Here is a 16,699-nt window from a genome sequence, read left to right on the forward strand (position 1 = left end):
ACAGGAAAGCCACAGCCACTAGCAAAATGTGCTTTATAAAAATCTCCATCACAGGCTGTGTAGTTAATAGAAAAAAAAGGAAGCGATAACAATTACTTTATCCAATAATTCTGACATCCTCTGCATCCACTCAAAAATATACAAGTTTTTCCTCAAGTGGAAAAATTTTGAAACTCAGGAACAGAAAAAAAAAAAAAAAAAAAAAGCATGCTCTTTCAAATAGTAAAGGTAGTATCATGTAAGTTATTACAAAACCTGAAAGCAGATGTTTTCATCTCAGTTGAGCACTAGAACACTGTTCAGGTCCAAACAAAGCCATGCAGTAAAGATGTTTTGAAAGACACAACATTCCTTGGGAATTAATATCTGTCCCCAAAATTGGAAGACGACAGCAAAAGAGAAGAGCTTCGTGGAGATGATAAATGGGCTTTGAAGGGGCATAAGCCAGATCTTAAGAGAGAAAAGCATATCAACACAAGTGTGAAATAAACTCAAAAGAGTGTATGACAAAGAGCCCCACAGCAGACCTACAGTTAGGAACTGACTGTATTTGTGGCAAACAGAAGGAAAAAAGATTCAGTGGCTGGGCAGAAGAACTGCATGCTACTGCTCTCTGGATGATCTCTGATCTCTACCAAGTTTTAAGGGTGCTTGTTCTGGCATAGAAAGGCCCCATCAGAGATCCTGCCATAACTCAGTCATCTCTCCTTTTTTCAGAAGTTCTGTTTAGTGAGAAAAAAATCCTATTACACATACCCTCATGAAATGCAAGAAGAGACACTTTGTAGTGGATGTCAGCTGGAGCAAAGGGAGTAGACTGAGGTCTTTGTACTTTCAGTCCTACCAAGTACAGGGCAGCGCCACATCCTTCACTGCCACAGGTCTGTACTTGCTGCCAGCCCTGCCACAGACATCAGTGGCCCTAGTGATGCAAGTATCAGGAGCAGTGTACCTCAGTAGCTAATTGCAACAAGTGCACACTGTCTGGGCTGCAGGTGAACACAACCTTTTTTCTTTTACCTCCTCCTCAATCCCACAGCTAATGAGCCCCCAGAAGACTACATGTAAGCACCATCTGAACTTTAAGCTGCATTTGGGACTCAGAGCAAATAAACTGCTGTTGAACACTCTTTACCTCCAAAGGGTTTTCAGTCCTCCATTAGCTGTTTTTCTTCACCTCTTCAGGTTCAGAGTTCTACACAGACCTGTTTCTTCACATAACCTTCACAGCTTGCTACCTTTTATTTGTGCAATTTGTTCAATCCTCCTCCAATTTTGTCCCAGGTCTGAAAAGTGATCTCAATGATGCCAGCTCTCACAGATCACAAATACTGCCATGCTGGTGTTACATTCAGTGCATGACTTCTTCTAACCTTTAGGCTCACATATGAGAAAATTCCTTCCTCACCCTCTGCATTCGCTTCTTGCCTCTCAGGTCCTCCAACAGAGCAAAATACTTTTCTGCACTGAGATCTACTTGTCTCGGAAGTAAGGAGGAGAAAAAGGAGAAGAGGTTCTTTGGAGGGCTGGCAGTGACTCTTTGTGTGCCAGTCCTGGTATTACTCAGGTGTACATAAGCAGCATGTGGGCAGAGTTTGACCTTGTAGCTAAGTGATTTTGTCAGGTATCTCTATTGACCAGCTGGCACTGCCCAAGCTGCCCAAACAGTGACAACACACTTCCACACCGAGAGCTCAGCTCCCATCTCTGATGGTCCAACAGTACTTTACGTTGCTCAGTTCTTTCAAGAACAAATGAAAAACTGTCAAGGTAATAGGAAGTTTTTGTGTGTGCTAATTATAGCACACAAAAACACATTGTTTGTGTCCAACCGTGGGTCACACTGTTGTTACAAAGCTTTTGTAACTCTACTAATGCCTTTAATATAAGCTCCTATTAATTGTATACTCAACTTAATTCCTAAGCTCAGTGCTACTGGATTGCACTAGCCCGGCAGCTAACTGTAATTACAGCATGCTTATGGTGTGCTTAACCTGCATTTATAAAGAGCATTAATTCTCTGATTCTGTTTTAATTTGGTGTGGGATTGACAGACAGACTTTTGACTCTTTTCCACAGAACTGAACTAGCACTAGCAGCAGCCAGGTCAATACACCATGCTATCCAGCTAATATGACTCACTACTGCTTTGAAAGAAGGTAACACAGTACTTCACCCTCCTTAGGATAGCTGGAACTACACCATCCTTCCAGCTCTCTGCAAGCTGTCTTTCTTGTTATAAATACCAATTCATTATAGATCTTTATTTCCAGAACAGCTATCTGTTAAAAGGCATGGCTAGAAGACCAAGGAAGAAAGGAGATCATATGATTACTGCAGCTGCTGAAGACTTCAAAATAGAGTGTTTCCCTAATCAAGAAGTCCCACAGTCCCAGGCCACTAATATTTCAGCAATTCTAGAAACTAGAGGGAGAAAAATATTTCCTTGACTGCTTCAGAACATTTGTGGACATATTCAGCTGTGTCTGCAGATGACTGTAGATCAAATACAAACATCATTTTGCATATTTGCTTTCCAAGCCTGTATTGAAAAAAAAACTCATAGAAGCACTGATAAAATCCAGCATGTTGCATAAATCTGGAGTGAAGCCAACATCACGCTTATTCAGTTGGCTCTCAGCACATACAAATTGCCATTTTTGAATGACTCAAAAGCACTGAGACATACAGATCTTCCTGGTGCTATTGCTATGAATTATAATAGGATCAGAGCACATATTACTTGTGTGTTATGAAGGACAAGATGAGGGTGGGCCACACCGGACCAAGAACTGTTGAAGCCTTAGGATGACATCTGTGGATTAGCTGCATCCACCACCATCTTCACAACCTCAGCACACTCCAACTAGCAGGTAGCTCCTGCTTACAAAGTTCTCCCAACTAACAAATTGTCTTTGCAGCATGTCTTCATTGCGTTGCTTTTTTTTTTCCTCTTCTTTTTTCTCCCTTCTGGTTGTTCAGGAAAGTAATAAATAACAGCTACAGGAAATCCTTTGGAGACACCAGAAAGATCAATGGACAGGATACCAGGAAAGAGGAAAAAGCAACATACTGTTTGCCATGAAGAAGATAAGAAGATTTAAGAAAAGAATTCAATATGGAAAAGGTTGCTGAAAGAGGATTGATTTTATTTCCAAGAAGTACACAACACGAAGCAATGGACTTCAAATGCTACAAGGATGGTTTAAGTTAAGCATCTGGAAGAACTGCCACAGAGGTACAGTGAGGTACTGAAACTGGTTGGCTAAGGAACTTCCATTCTCCTGCGTTTTAGGAACTGGCTAGGTAAATATCTATCAGGTAGAGCTTAAGTAGAAATGGCCTATTTTAGGTCATCTAGACAGGTCTAATGAGCTCCCAGGATCTCTTACAGCTATCTTTTCTAAGATTCTTTTAAGCTTGGTATTATCTTCTTTGTAAGTCTGCCTATTTCTCTGTTATTAGCCCTCTCTTTGACAAAAAAATAAAATGGCAACATATGCCCTTATTATAAAACTTAAACCAAAATCCAGCGTTTCTCTCTTTCATCCTCAGAAAAGAATGCACGTAAAGACTTCCATTTTTTTTCATGTAACTACACTGATACATATATTTATGCACAAAATGCTGGATTCTAAAAATAAATAAATAAATAAATTCTTTTTGCAAAATGTTAGGTTCTCAACAAAGACCTCATCCCTTTAGAACACATTTTTTCAGCAGGCTTTTTTGATTGTTTGTTTGATTTCACTTTTCACAAGAAAAAAGAGTAACTTCCCAGCTTGATATAATGATTGCTGTTTTCCTTTCATGATTCCTTTTTGTTACTTCCTGCAGTAAACTCCCCATTAGAAAGCCATTTGGATTTCTGAACTTCATAAAGATGAAAGAAAACATAAAGGCAACAAAAATATGAGGTCTAAAAACGTTTATATTGCATACAGAGCAATTGCTCATTCATCCATGCTCACGCGTAATACACACCAGCAATATCTCACCTTTATAGATTCATAACCTGCTTAATCTCTATTTAACTAAAACCAAACAGGGAAGCCCTCTGTCCCCAAATGCTGCCCTGCCTTTATCCCGACAGCAAGCTGCGGGCTTCTCTGTGTATGTGATTATTGCTGTGCAATTCTTTGCCTTTCTCTCCGGGCCGTTTTCTTTCTGCAGGATGACTCATTAGCCTTTATCCCCGGCAGGGAGCTGACATCCAATTAACTAGCTGACGGTCCTCTAGTGGCTCCCACTAGTCCTGTAAAGCTCTGTTTACAAACACATGCTGTTGCCCACATAAGGGAGGGGAAGCTGAAAGTCCCCCTGCCAGGCCAGTTTGTTCAAAATCTTTAGAGCCCTTTAAACAATACCTTTGTAAGTTAAAGATCGGACATATTGCTTGCAGCAGGATGCAAGTCATCCTAATGACTACATCTGTGTTAAGTGGGAAAGGGAGCAGCAATTGGTGTCAAAGCAGGAGTGTTGTGACATGGCAGCTGCTTAGATTAGGGTTTCAGCTGGGAAGCCAAAGAAAGCTAAGAGATAGGGAAACTGAATTCTGTTAGAGAGTGCACCTAAGGATTCCGCCTGTAGTGACGTAAAGCTCTCTCAGAAAAAGAAATGGGTAAGAAGCTACAGCTGTAGCAACATTTGCTCAACGTCTGGACAAGGAGACAAGTCATTTTATTAACTCATGTAGTACAGAAGCTTTGAGTCTGACTCTTGAATAGGAACTCTTTACTACTTGTGTCGAACGCAGGCTTTCTCTTTGTAAGGACTGACAACATAGTTTTTCTGCCTTTCATCTGTTGCTGGCACTAGTCCTGCTTACATTTTCCTTTTCAGCCAACTTCAGAGACTATAAGGTGCCTATAAAACTATGATAGCTGATTCCCAATTTCTGTTTGATGCCAGCTAAACTGTATAGAGTTCCTACTCAGATACAATTTGTCTGTCACAGTAACTTCAAAACGAAGTCAGAAAAGCTTCTCCTGAAACAGCAGCGAGGATATCTCCCTGGCAGCAAGTTTGAAGTTGGACTTCATATTCAAACGTTTCTAAGTATCCTACAGGATTTTTGGATCATTATTTAAATACTAATCTTTATCCCCAGCTCCCTTTCTGAGTTAGGTACAAAATCTCAATCTCTTACTGATCCAAACCCTTTCAAACCTGAGCTCAATTCCTTTCAATATTCACGAACATTCCCTGATCTCTTGAAATAATCTGTACTTGTTACAAATCAAAGCAGTTTTTCCACAGTGAGCAATGCTGAAACCACCTTGAAAAGGTCTCTACTGTCCCCCCTCTGCTTCACTGGGTAAAGAATCAAAGGGAAATGGATTCTGAGAGAAAAAGGCAAGCATCAAGTCGCAGTTTTGATTTCCTCTGGAGCTGCTTTGCACCATGCATACACACTAATAAGGTGCTACACCAGGCTTAGGTACTATTTCATATGGATCTCTCCCACACACTATTGGAGCAATACAAATGAGAATTATTGAGAATACAAGGCTGAATATTTAGTCTCAGTTCTTTGTCTAACATACATCACAACAGACATGTTGATATAGCTATCTTCATAAGTAGTAACTGTTGCTGTTTGGTTACAACTGAAGGCAAAGCTTTCCGTCTGAGAAACTCCCTATAAGCAAATACAAAGCAAGTCTTCACTCAGAAATCCACTGTAAGAACAGCTTTAATAGATTGAGAACTTATTCCTCCACTTCCTCTAGATGACTTAAGAAGATATTAACATCACAGCATCCTGAATCTGTAGTGCAATCCACATTAGAGCTTCCAGTCTGCAGCAGTGCTGTCAGCTAGGTGAGCTCTAACTACCTTCAGAAGCCACACAAGTTTAATCAGAGGCTTCTCACATTCTGGTCCTCAATTTATTGGCAGCATCCTCTTGAAGTCAGTAATAAGAAATTGTTGAGGGACAGGGACTTATTTAGCCCCATAACTGTTTCTTCCTTAACAATGCCATGTCACTATCCTAGACCCCAGGCTGGGCTCCAGCTGCCATTCGTTCTGAGCAAGAATCCTCTCAGGTCCTGTAAAGAACAGGACTAGATTCAGTACTTCAGATGCAGCTTCACCAGTGTCTAGCAGAGATGACTAGGCCACCTGACCTTGCTAATGTACTTCAATGTACACACAGCCTCCACTGCCTGCCTGCTTCTGTTCTGTCTAGTCACATATAACCTGTTTGTTGGCCATGTGAAATCATTTGTCCTAGGAGTTCTTCCTGCTGCCAAACAGCAAAATTGCTCTTCCTACCTTCAGCATTTCCAGTCAGGAAAACTATATCAATCCTTAAACTGTTTTAACCTCAGTATGATCCAGTCAGCAACAAGCCTGCACTTCCTGGAGACCATGCACACCCATGAAAACAAAAACAAAACAAACAAACAACAAAAAAACCCAACAACAACAACAAAAAAGATTCTAACTACATTGATCTAAATCCTGTGGCACAGCCCAATTCACTTGTAAAAGACCAACAGATGGACAGGAAGAAACACCTTCTTCCCTCCTTTGCTGATAACTATTCCCACTAAATACTCTCCTGTGTCCAAGTTATGCACACTGATCACTCAATGAAGACATTGAAATTCACCTTGATAAACTTCCTAAGTTCTGTGCATCTCCCTCCTTCTTCCTCTACCGGTCACTCTCTGTAAATTTCCCTCTAGTTAATTTCATACTGAGCACTGAAAATCTGCAAGATTTTCTCAGACATCCCTTGTCACTTTTTGTAGGAACACTCTGATTTCCCAGTGGTAAGTCCATGGGTAAAAAGCTGACATCTGTGCAGCAGCTCACAGGCTGCAATTTCAGGTATAGCATGTGTTGCACCTTGAACTACCGTCTCATTTCAGCCCCCACAATTGAGACCAATTAAGCACAGAGCACGCAAGGAGCCAACCGAGTGTCGCGTGCTGACTATAACCACAAGGACTTAGAGGCCAGAAATCTGTTATTACCAAGCTGTTCCTGACAGCAGCATGCTGCCTCCTAACAAAAAAGCCAGATTAGGATCAATCAAGTCTCCCTCTGGCTTGCCAGTGGGACTTTGGACCACAACTTCCACCCAAAACTTTCCTCTTCTGCTTCTGAGCACCTAGCTAGCCCCAGGCTAACAAGGTGTCTGCTGAGTCAAGCATGAGCTGAACCATATGCTCATAATTAGTTAACTTCTTGCTTTGTTGCTTAGAGGCGCTACCAATAAATCAGTGACAGCCCGTAGTGGCCTTAGGAGATCCAATGAGCCACCCCCAGCCAGCAGGCACTCCTCCCTGCCACATGGGCGACCAGCCATATTTCATTCCAGCTGTGGCATTGTGCAGTGAATTAACTTTACCCTCAATTTAAAAAGCCAGCATGAAATCAAGAGACTTGAGAAAAAGAATAGAGAAAGAAAGAGAGAAAGAAAGAAAGAGGAAAGGGTGAGAGGAGAGGGAAAATCTTAGCATGTCAACTTAACAAAAGACAAGTGAGGGACAGTCTACAGAGATGGCCCTGCTTAACCCATTGCTGGAAGGCTGCCTGTTAGTAACACACTGACTTTCAAAGCCATTCTGTCTTACTGCCTAGTGCTGTGATTGAAGGTTTATTGTTAAACACTGAAGGTGGGGACTCAGTGATATTGTTTCTAAACCAGTTAAACACATTGTTAAGCAGCAGCTCAGACAGTAGGTACAGTGGAACAAGAGCCAACAGCACCAGGGTGAGAGACTGGATGGAAACATCATCAGGAGGTGAGTGTGCTGTGTATAACATTGTGTTCAATTTGATTCTTGAGTACACAGTCACACCATTAGGGTATATCTTACAAACAACTGAATTTCCAGCAGCCTAGACAGCAGCTCAGTCTGAACCTCAGGAGATCACTAGTGCAATCATCTTCCTGTACTGAATGTATAACTGAAACTAAGTTTCTGTTTGCATTGCTCCTATTAGCAACTTGTATTCAGTAAGAGATGCACTTGATGCTGAAAGACAGAGGAAGTGCTATCATCCTCAAAACCACCCTTTCTTTTTTGCCCTTTGGGAGCAAGAACTCCTTTGTTCTTTGGGAGACAGAACTCCTCAGCTGCCTGTGCACATCTAGAAACACTCTCCTCTCCAAGCACAGAACTTCTGCTCAATTCAAATTCAGGAACTGGCACTCTTTCAGCCAGGCTCAGAACCTGACACATCCAAGCCAGAGTGGCTTCTTATTTACATGTAATTCTACCGTTTTCTGCCTTTTGAATATCAGAGGGGAGCATCAATTTAAACCCTAGCTCCACAACCCTGCTACTAAAACCTCACTTTCAAAGATTGCAACAGGACCAACTGATCTTCTGAAATGCACTTACCAGGTGAGAAGTGGTTGTGGTGTTGCTACCTCCTGATCTTCCTCCAATTTATCATCTCAAGAAGCCACCTGGCTGGTTACCTGGGTTCATCTCTTCTATGCTGATAAATCCAGGAGTGCTTCTGGCCACAAAGCCACAGGCATGCATCAAATCTCCTCCATCACTGACACACCTGAATTGAAGCCAAGCAGAACGACGTTGTTTCAAAAAAGGTTGTATTTTAAAAATTTGCAATAGTTAAAAGTCAAGATCCCATAAAACACAAGTAGATAAAGAGGTCTCCTGGTCTTTTTGTTTCACTTTAAGTACCTGCATGAAATACACACTTCAGAACATAACCTTAGAAATCAAATCTGCAGAATCTGAATACACATCCCCATGCTACACCCATGCTTTCTTCTTGTTTTCCACACTAGGGATGTTCCATTATATGAAATAATTGTATTTACACAATCACCTAAGTATGTCTGCTTTAAAGATCTTATAGTTGCAAAAACAAAAAAGTAAATAAACAAAGCCAGCAAACTTTTAATATTTGAACTTGGGAAAATCCAATAATAATAGACAAAAATAAAGCAAAACAAAAAAAACCCAAAACTTTGTGGTTTGCCTCAAGACTCAGGTAGTGTGACTTATGCTGTTTAACTCCTTATAGGGACAATAGTCATTTAGTATCAAAAAAAAAAAAAAAAGCTTTTGTTCCTTTTGTTTAAAAAATGGGCTGACAGCAGCATTGCTCCAGTAATGTCATTAGACAAAAGTAACCAATTCTTTTGAATTTGGAAAATGCTGTTAAACAACGTGACTGTTTGTGACATGTCACACATATCCAGAGTCAGACTTATTAATGGATATAATCTGTTGGAAAATTGCATTCAGTGAATAAATGAAAGATAATTGCACAGTGCTCCAAGCCTGTCTCAAGAATAAAGTCTCTTTTCTCCTTGCTTTAGTATTTGGGACGATCAGAACTCTCTTACACAGCCCCATCTGAAGTAGTGGGTGAGCAGAACCTTATGTTTTTGTAGTCCCCAGTTTCTCCCCCAAGACTTAAATCCACTTGCAAGAACCTGAGCAAAGATTCCCTCATTGTACCCCACTGAACCAGCTCGACCTGCACATACAGGACCAGAGAAGGGATGCTAGCAAGCCCTCTAGCGTCCACATACTGCACAGTTCTATTAAACATCACCATGCAGAGGTGCACAATGACCAAAACATTTTCAGCAACAAGTTACTCTCCTCATTCACAGTATATATTCAATATGACACTTGAAAATTAAAATACCTGCACTTGCAGAGGGCTTTTCATCAGTAGAATATCTAAAATAGCATCTTCTTCATCACATATTTTGTTCTAAATTGGGATACAAAAAAATACAGTGGACTGCTGAAGGCTATCAGAAAGTCCCCAGAACCAGCAGTGATGAGGGTCCACAGAAACAAGGACTCATTTTCTGAAAGCTGTGCCTCAGAGAAACCACTGTTTTCTACACAAGCCCTACATTTGCAGTTCTTACTGCAAGCCACAGCCTCTTTAGACACTACACCCTTTGCAGAGAGAAGAAGCAATAGACTTGGAGAGTGACATCCTGACACTGAAAAGTATCACATCAGACAAACTTGCTGTTTTTCAAATAACAATACTCCTTTCCAACCGAAAGAGGGAAAGTCAGCTAAAGCTGATCTGACAAACAAGGATCCTAGTGTGCACATCTGGAAACTGCTGTGCTTCAGTGTTACCTGTGAATGGCAGACCAGTCGCTGGTGTTGTGTGGCTGGCAAGGGGTCTCATTTCTGACTGACCAGGAAGAAATAGAAAAACAAAACGAAAAAGAGCCCACTACAGCCTCCAAGTAACTCTAATAGCTGCCACTTAAGCTTCCCTTCCTTCTAGTCCTATCAAGAGACTGTGGCATAAGAACTTTGAGCCAGATGTCCATCTCCAAAGCCTACTCTGTAGAAACAAAGTTAGTAAGGTGCTTTCTCTTCTGTACTATTACAGTTTGCAATAGAATTGTGCAAGTGTAAAATTACAGTAAGGCATCGATCAGTCCTGCTCACTCATCCAAGGGCAGTTAAAACCAAACATTTCTCTTGTTTCTTATGCACTCTGAAGTCTTTTTACATTGCTTTGGCACTGTAAAAGGCTGCCAAGTGGACGCAAGCCTCCCCCCTGCCCCTTTCAATTCCGGGACAGCAAAAAGTATAACCGTATGAAAAATCCTGTTAGCAGAAATTCTGCTGCACATCATTGCTGCAAGGGAGCTCACACTGCCAACGAACTTAAGGACATGTGCAAACTTTTCCTTAAAATGAAATTTCAGCAAAAATTCAGAGGAGAAAACAGCTCTGATGTGTTTGGAATGGAATTCTTCTTTTAAAAAGCTTTGGTATTTGGAAGACATTTACTCTTTTAATCCATTATATCAAAATCATTGACAAAATCACAATGAAACATTTTGTTCCTTCCTAAAAACAAAAACCAGTGAGGAAAAAAAAAAAAATCTTTCACAGAGAATTAAAAAGCATTCAGGTTTCATTCCAACGAGCTGGGCGTCAGGACCTCGGCATTCTTTGAGAAAAGAGATTATTGTCTCCAGCCAGCTCTGGTGTAAGCCTATAAAATCCTCTGCCAATCTTTTAGATGAATTACCAGCCAGCTAATTCCTTTTCATCACCAGTTCATCGAACACTACCTGCACGGACTAGGAGCTGGAGGGTTTATGTATACGGACAGAGCTGCTTTACTAGAACGTCTCCCTAGTGACTTACTGTTTTAACTCAGCCTTTGAATAGCATGCACAAAAACCCTGACATCTTTCTCAGCTTGTGACAACAACATCCTTCACCTTCTGACCCCCAACACATTTCCACACATCCTAAGACCTTTCATCCATTATTGATTAGGACAGGCAATGCTATACAGCTCTGCAATGAAGAGATGCCCTCACATATATTTACTCAGATCAGAGACCTCTGCCAAGCCTCCCAGTCGTCAGCCAAGAATGGAAAGTGCCCGGCACTACACCCAAAGAGAGATGGAGGGGAGCCAGACTGCCAACTCCCGAGCACCAGCCGAGAAGAAAAGCAGTACTAAATAGGTGAAGCCCAGTACATAGGTACTGGAAGCACACTGCACACTCGATAGCTCACAGACCGGGCCGTGAAGCAGGCAGATGCACGCACGAGCAACTGATTACACACAACTCCATTTAACTCTGCATCTGGTCCCATGAAAATTCATTCCATTGCATGAAACCCATGAGCTAAGCTCTTCTGGCAGATCTCCCTGCAAAAATAGTTTGACTTCAATACAAAACACCATGGAGAAAAACGTGGCTTTCAGCACACTGTTGTTTCACTCATAACACTCAGCAGTTTCACCAAAATGGTGATGGTCAACCCTCATAATGCAGTCATGGGAAACTGCCATTGTGATCTTCATTTAACCATGGGTCTGCCTCAGTGCACTTGTTTACACTGCAGACTTACCACTCCGTGATGAGCAGATTACTTAGCTGCAGCATGGCAACTCAGTTCAGTGGTAATCTGGCTAGAGAAAAATAAATATGGTAGTAGTATGCTGCTGATGCCATGCCAGGAGGCTTCAGTTCGAAAACCACATCAAGGTTGATGCTAAAACTCCCATACAGTCCCAAAAATTCATGAAAAATGTTTGCTGTTTAAAATTAACATTGATTTAGGGAGCCCTTGGTAATAGCCAAGAATAAAGGGATTCATTTGGCCAGGAGCTTCATGAGTACATTTTTAATTACACTAATATAACACCTAAGCAGATGCTTTATTCCTGATTGACAGATGAGGAACTGAAACATAAAGATGCAGAGAATGACTTGAGTTAACATGCCCACAGAAAGTGACATCACTGCAGTGTCCTCTGTGACAGAATATCTACAAGAAAATTACAGAATGAAAAGTGTTTCTATTTATTACCATGATGCTCTGACATTCAACAACAATATATAGCAGTGAATTACACAAATACATCTCGCTGCCTAAAAACAGCACTTTTTTTCATTTCATCTTGCCATTTCAAGGGATAATTCTTCACTCCTGTATCTGGAGATACGATGGACTGAAATCTAGAGGGCTGTGAAAAAATACGGTCACTCAGACTGAGGAAAGATGAGATCTAACTGCAAGAGGTGTGCTGCTTCTCAGATGATCGTGAAAACAGAAAAATGATTACAGAGAATCAGACAAAATCAACATAGATTACTGTTTAGAAGCACATCAAGATGGCAAACACACAGGATGAAAAAGAACCACATAACGCATAATCCAAAAACGGCAGAGGAGACAAATCTAGATGGGAAGTCAGAGTAATATTTTGAACTGCCAAGGAGTAAGATGTAGTACCAGTGATGTAAGAGAAAACTTGTGAGGGTATTTTTTATGAACTGACTGTGTAACAAAAGCAGAAAATGGGACAAGATGACTCATAAGTCCCTTCCAGTTCTGGATCATCATAAGTTGTTACCCACGGTCCAAGTACTGGAACTTCTATCCCTTTTAAAAACAACAGTTACATCCATAGGAGAGAACCAAGATGAGCTGTTAACAGAAAATGGAGGAACATTTGTGCACACAACACAGGGCACACAAATATCACTCAATTATTCAAACACACTGATTACTTACTTCATCTGCAAAGATATTCTTATGCATAAGCAGCACGTTACCTTGTATAGAAGTTTCCTGTTTTGGGGGTAAATCTGAAGTATGGCTACAAATCCATGGAATTCTATTTTTACAAGATAGCGTGACACAGTGGTAATGTGATTTTCCACTTCAAAATTAAGCTTGTTCAATAAAGAACATCCCTTCAAAATCCTAGTGTCTGCATTGGGTGATAATGAGTTCCTTGCACTGCTGCTGTTCAGAGGATAATGGGGAAGATGACTGCAAATTTGGAGGCCTTTAAGCTCCTCAGCACCTTAAACACTCTAAGACACTTTCTAAAAGACCACAAATACCACAACAATCATTCAAGATGAAATGAAAGTGACAGATACACATCTGTTTTTTCATTATTTAAATGCAACCCATCAAATAATATCCATTATTCAAATTAAGATTCCATATCATTACAACGTTACCCTTTTTCCATGTTGCTCCTAAAACAGATCTTATTTAATTAGAAGAGTAAAAAAAAAAAAAAAAAACAGTCCTTTTCAGAACACAGCAAACTAAATACTGGTAATGCCAAATTCACTTCTGGAGATCTTTCAGGAATAAATCTCATCCAGAATGCATCAGAGAACACGGAAACCCAGTCATAAATACCTAAATATACTGTGTGCCCTCATTTCCAACAAGATAGTTTTGAAGTCACCACAAGAGAACGACCAGATAGCAAGGATTTATCCATCACCTCATTACTCTTACTGTAGAGAAAATCCACGATTAACTACAGGTAAACTGTTACAGTATTTAGAGCCCTAAGTTACCTTTTGAATTTGATCGCTTCCAAGTACATGTGAAATGCCACAGTACAGATAGTACCATAGGAGAAGTGCTGGGTCCAGTAGCACTGAGGACTCAGTCTGACAAACTGCATTTGCAGCAAATGAAGACCACAGGTGGATATACTGCCAGTTGACAGTAATTTCCAAACAGGTCACTCGTGTGAGACAGTGATGGAAAACAAAGTTCAGCCTAAAATGTATCAGCAAGAAATAAAAGATTTACCAATGCTTTTTTCTAAAATTAAACAGCAGACAGATTAATTTTGGTTACTCATCTGAAAAACAGGTTAACGTCAGCTGGAACGCTCTTTGAGATGGTCCCTGTGGTGTATATTCAATGGGAAAACTATAAAAAAACCTGCCTTATTTGACCTAAAAAACAGAAAAAGACAGTATGGGTAGCACTCTGCAAAGACATCCAGGACAAATACTACAGAGGACTGCCTAAACTAAAGCAAGCTATTGGCACAAGGACAAAAGGGATTATATCTACTGTGAATACGTTCAGATTGGAGACTAGAAAGCATCTAGCTGTCAGAGCTCAGAAAGTATGGTGTAGCCTCACAGTGGGAACAACATAAGGAAACAAACCTAATTAGTTTTAAGAGCAAGACTGGAAAGTTTACGGAAGTAAACAGTGGGGGATTGGATTTGGGAAGTGCCTTTCAGGCTTGTGCTCCTGGAGGAAGACTGATCAGAAAATAATCAGAACCTTTATCTGATTAAGTTTCCATTAAAAAGCATTGCAATTTAGTCTCAACAGGCTTAATTAATCACACCCTTAGTTCAAAACAGGAAAGAATCGTGCAAATGCCAGATAACTCAAGTACCTGATTATCTGATCAATACCTGGACATATTATGTCACAGAATCACAGAATTGTAGGGGTTGGAAGGGACCTCTACAGATCATTGAGACCAACTGCTGATAGACTAATCACTCCTAAGAGTGGTGAGAAGCACTGTAGCAGCAACTTGACAGAATAAATGAAGGGGATTTGGAGCAAGTCTGCACACCTGTGCAGGTGTTAGCATGAAAAGTAACACACAGAGAGGTCAGTATGGTATAAAAGCTGACTTCAACTATATACAAATATTCTTTTTCTTCTCTTTACCATCTCTTCTGGAAGCCAGTTCACAATGATCCAAATGTAATTTTGTTGCCATTTCTACATAAAAATGAGTCACATAATAAAGATCCCAGGAGGATTACTTTCATCGTTATAATAAGAAAAATCATAAAATTTAAAGAACATAGTAGATATTAAAACACCAATAAGCATATCTCTACTGAATCCAACAGTAATACTGAAGTCTTCATAAATGTTTCATCCTTGAAGTTTATTTGCAGCTGAAGTGCAAGATTAACTACAACAAGCAGTAAGAGCCCTGAAAGCAAGCATCTGTCAAACAGTAAAAGAATTAGCAAGTGATTGTTACTGGGTCTTGTTTTACACAAAGTATTTATGTGTAACTGCTGCCATGACTTGAAGCTTTTCTATCATCATTTGTGACATCCACACACCAGTCTGCAAAATTAGCTATTTCCCTCTTAGACCAACTGCATTTGCCTTTCCTGGACAGGAAGTCAGTCATAAGCTATGTTCCCAAACTTACGGGATCTTGGGCTCTGTTTTCGATATCTTTTACCCATGTACCATCCTTAATTCTCAGGCATAGGAACCATGGTGCAGGGACTCAAAAAGAATTAGCCAAGCAGATAAAGAAAAGCCAACAGTAAAAACCAATATGATGCCAGCTCTACAGATGCAACAACGGGGTGACCACAGGTTTACTTCATACCTCATCTTCAATCAAAGAGCGTCCATACTCCTCGCCCCACTTCTCAGAAGCAAACAGCATGCCTGAGCATAAAGTTCTGCCAAGAGGAAGCAGAGACAGAGCCACAGCACCGTACCAGGAAAACAGCCATCTAGCAGCAGCTGTGGACCAGCAGCACCTGTCCCCACACCCACAAAGCAGGAAGGAAACTCTGTGTCTGTTGGTCTGCTTTGGGGCAGTCTGTAACTAAAAGGATGACCGGGGAGCCTAGAGGGGTTACACAGGGACACCCACTCCGCCATATTCCCCACTGCAGACTTCTCTCCACCTGCCCCTCAGGGCCGGACATTGCCCCCAGGCCGCGTGCAGACGCCAAGAGAGGCCCACGTGGAGGCACCAAGAGCCGCGTCCAAGCAGCACGCTCAGAAACACCCCTCGCAGCCACCATTTCCCCCCCGCTGTGCTGGCGCGTAGTGATGACGTCACTAGGACCGATCACCTCCCCCAATGGCCGGGCCCGGCGCTCCCGTGCCTCCAGAGCTGCCCCAACATGGCCGCTTCCTCGGATGGCCTGAGGCCGAGGCTGCGGAGTCCAAAAGGGCTGCTGGGGCTAAGGAGGGCCCGTGGGGCCTTAGTACCTCAAGAAGCACTTTTGAGGGGCTTGCCGTCCACTCTAGCCCCCCCCCGGGGCTGCCTGGATCAGGCCCTCTCCTGTTGGGTGCTCACAGCCTTGGGGCTGTGGTCTCTCTTGGCTTTGCCCGCTGCCTACAGGCCCGTCCTCGCCTGAGGGGGGAAGCCTTTGCTTCCACAGTGCTCTAGGAGGCCTCCAAGGCATCCGAGTAGGGGGCAAAGGAAATAAAACACTATGAACAGTAGTGCAGAACTTTGATGCCCGTTGAAAGCATTTTATAGAGATTGTGTTCCTTGCTAGAGTCCTTCCAGCCAAGCAGGAGAGGCGTTGGCACCCAAAGAGTGTGGGATATTGTAGTAGTTTCTGAGTGTATTGAATGCAGAGCTGGAGTTTGGAAAGCTGCTGTAGCCAGGTGACCAGAGACCGGGTGTG

General features: G+C 41.6%; 1 protein-coding gene across 5 annotated transcripts in view; it reads right to left on the minus strand.

Annotated features, from left to right (window-relative positions):
• The window catches only part of OSTN (osteocrin), a 92,571-nt gene extending 76,471 nt beyond the window's left edge, over nt 1-16,100 (minus strand). For 2 of the 5 annotated variants that reach the window (XM_085232433.1, XM_019619029.3), the window contains exons 1-2: nt 15,658-16,100; nt 8,364-8,535 (exon numbers count right to left, since the gene is read on the minus strand). The gene's annotated coding sequence lies outside the window, so the exon portion shown is untranslated. Of the gene's footprint in view, nt 1-1,135; nt 1,523-8,363; nt 8,536-15,657 lie in introns of those variants that run through there. The other 3 variants (XM_085232434.1, XM_085232430.1, XM_085232431.1) reach the window with 2 other exon arrangements.
• Between the last annotated feature and the right edge of the window lie 599 nt (nt 16,101-16,699).

Source organism: Meleagris gallopavo, chromosome 11 (genome assembly GCF_905368555.1).
Source record: "Meleagris gallopavo chromosome 11, MGAL_WU_HG_1.1, whole genome shotgun sequence".
In the NCBI taxonomy this organism is placed as follows: Eukaryota; Metazoa; Chordata; class Aves; order Galliformes; family Phasianidae; genus Meleagris; species Meleagris gallopavo.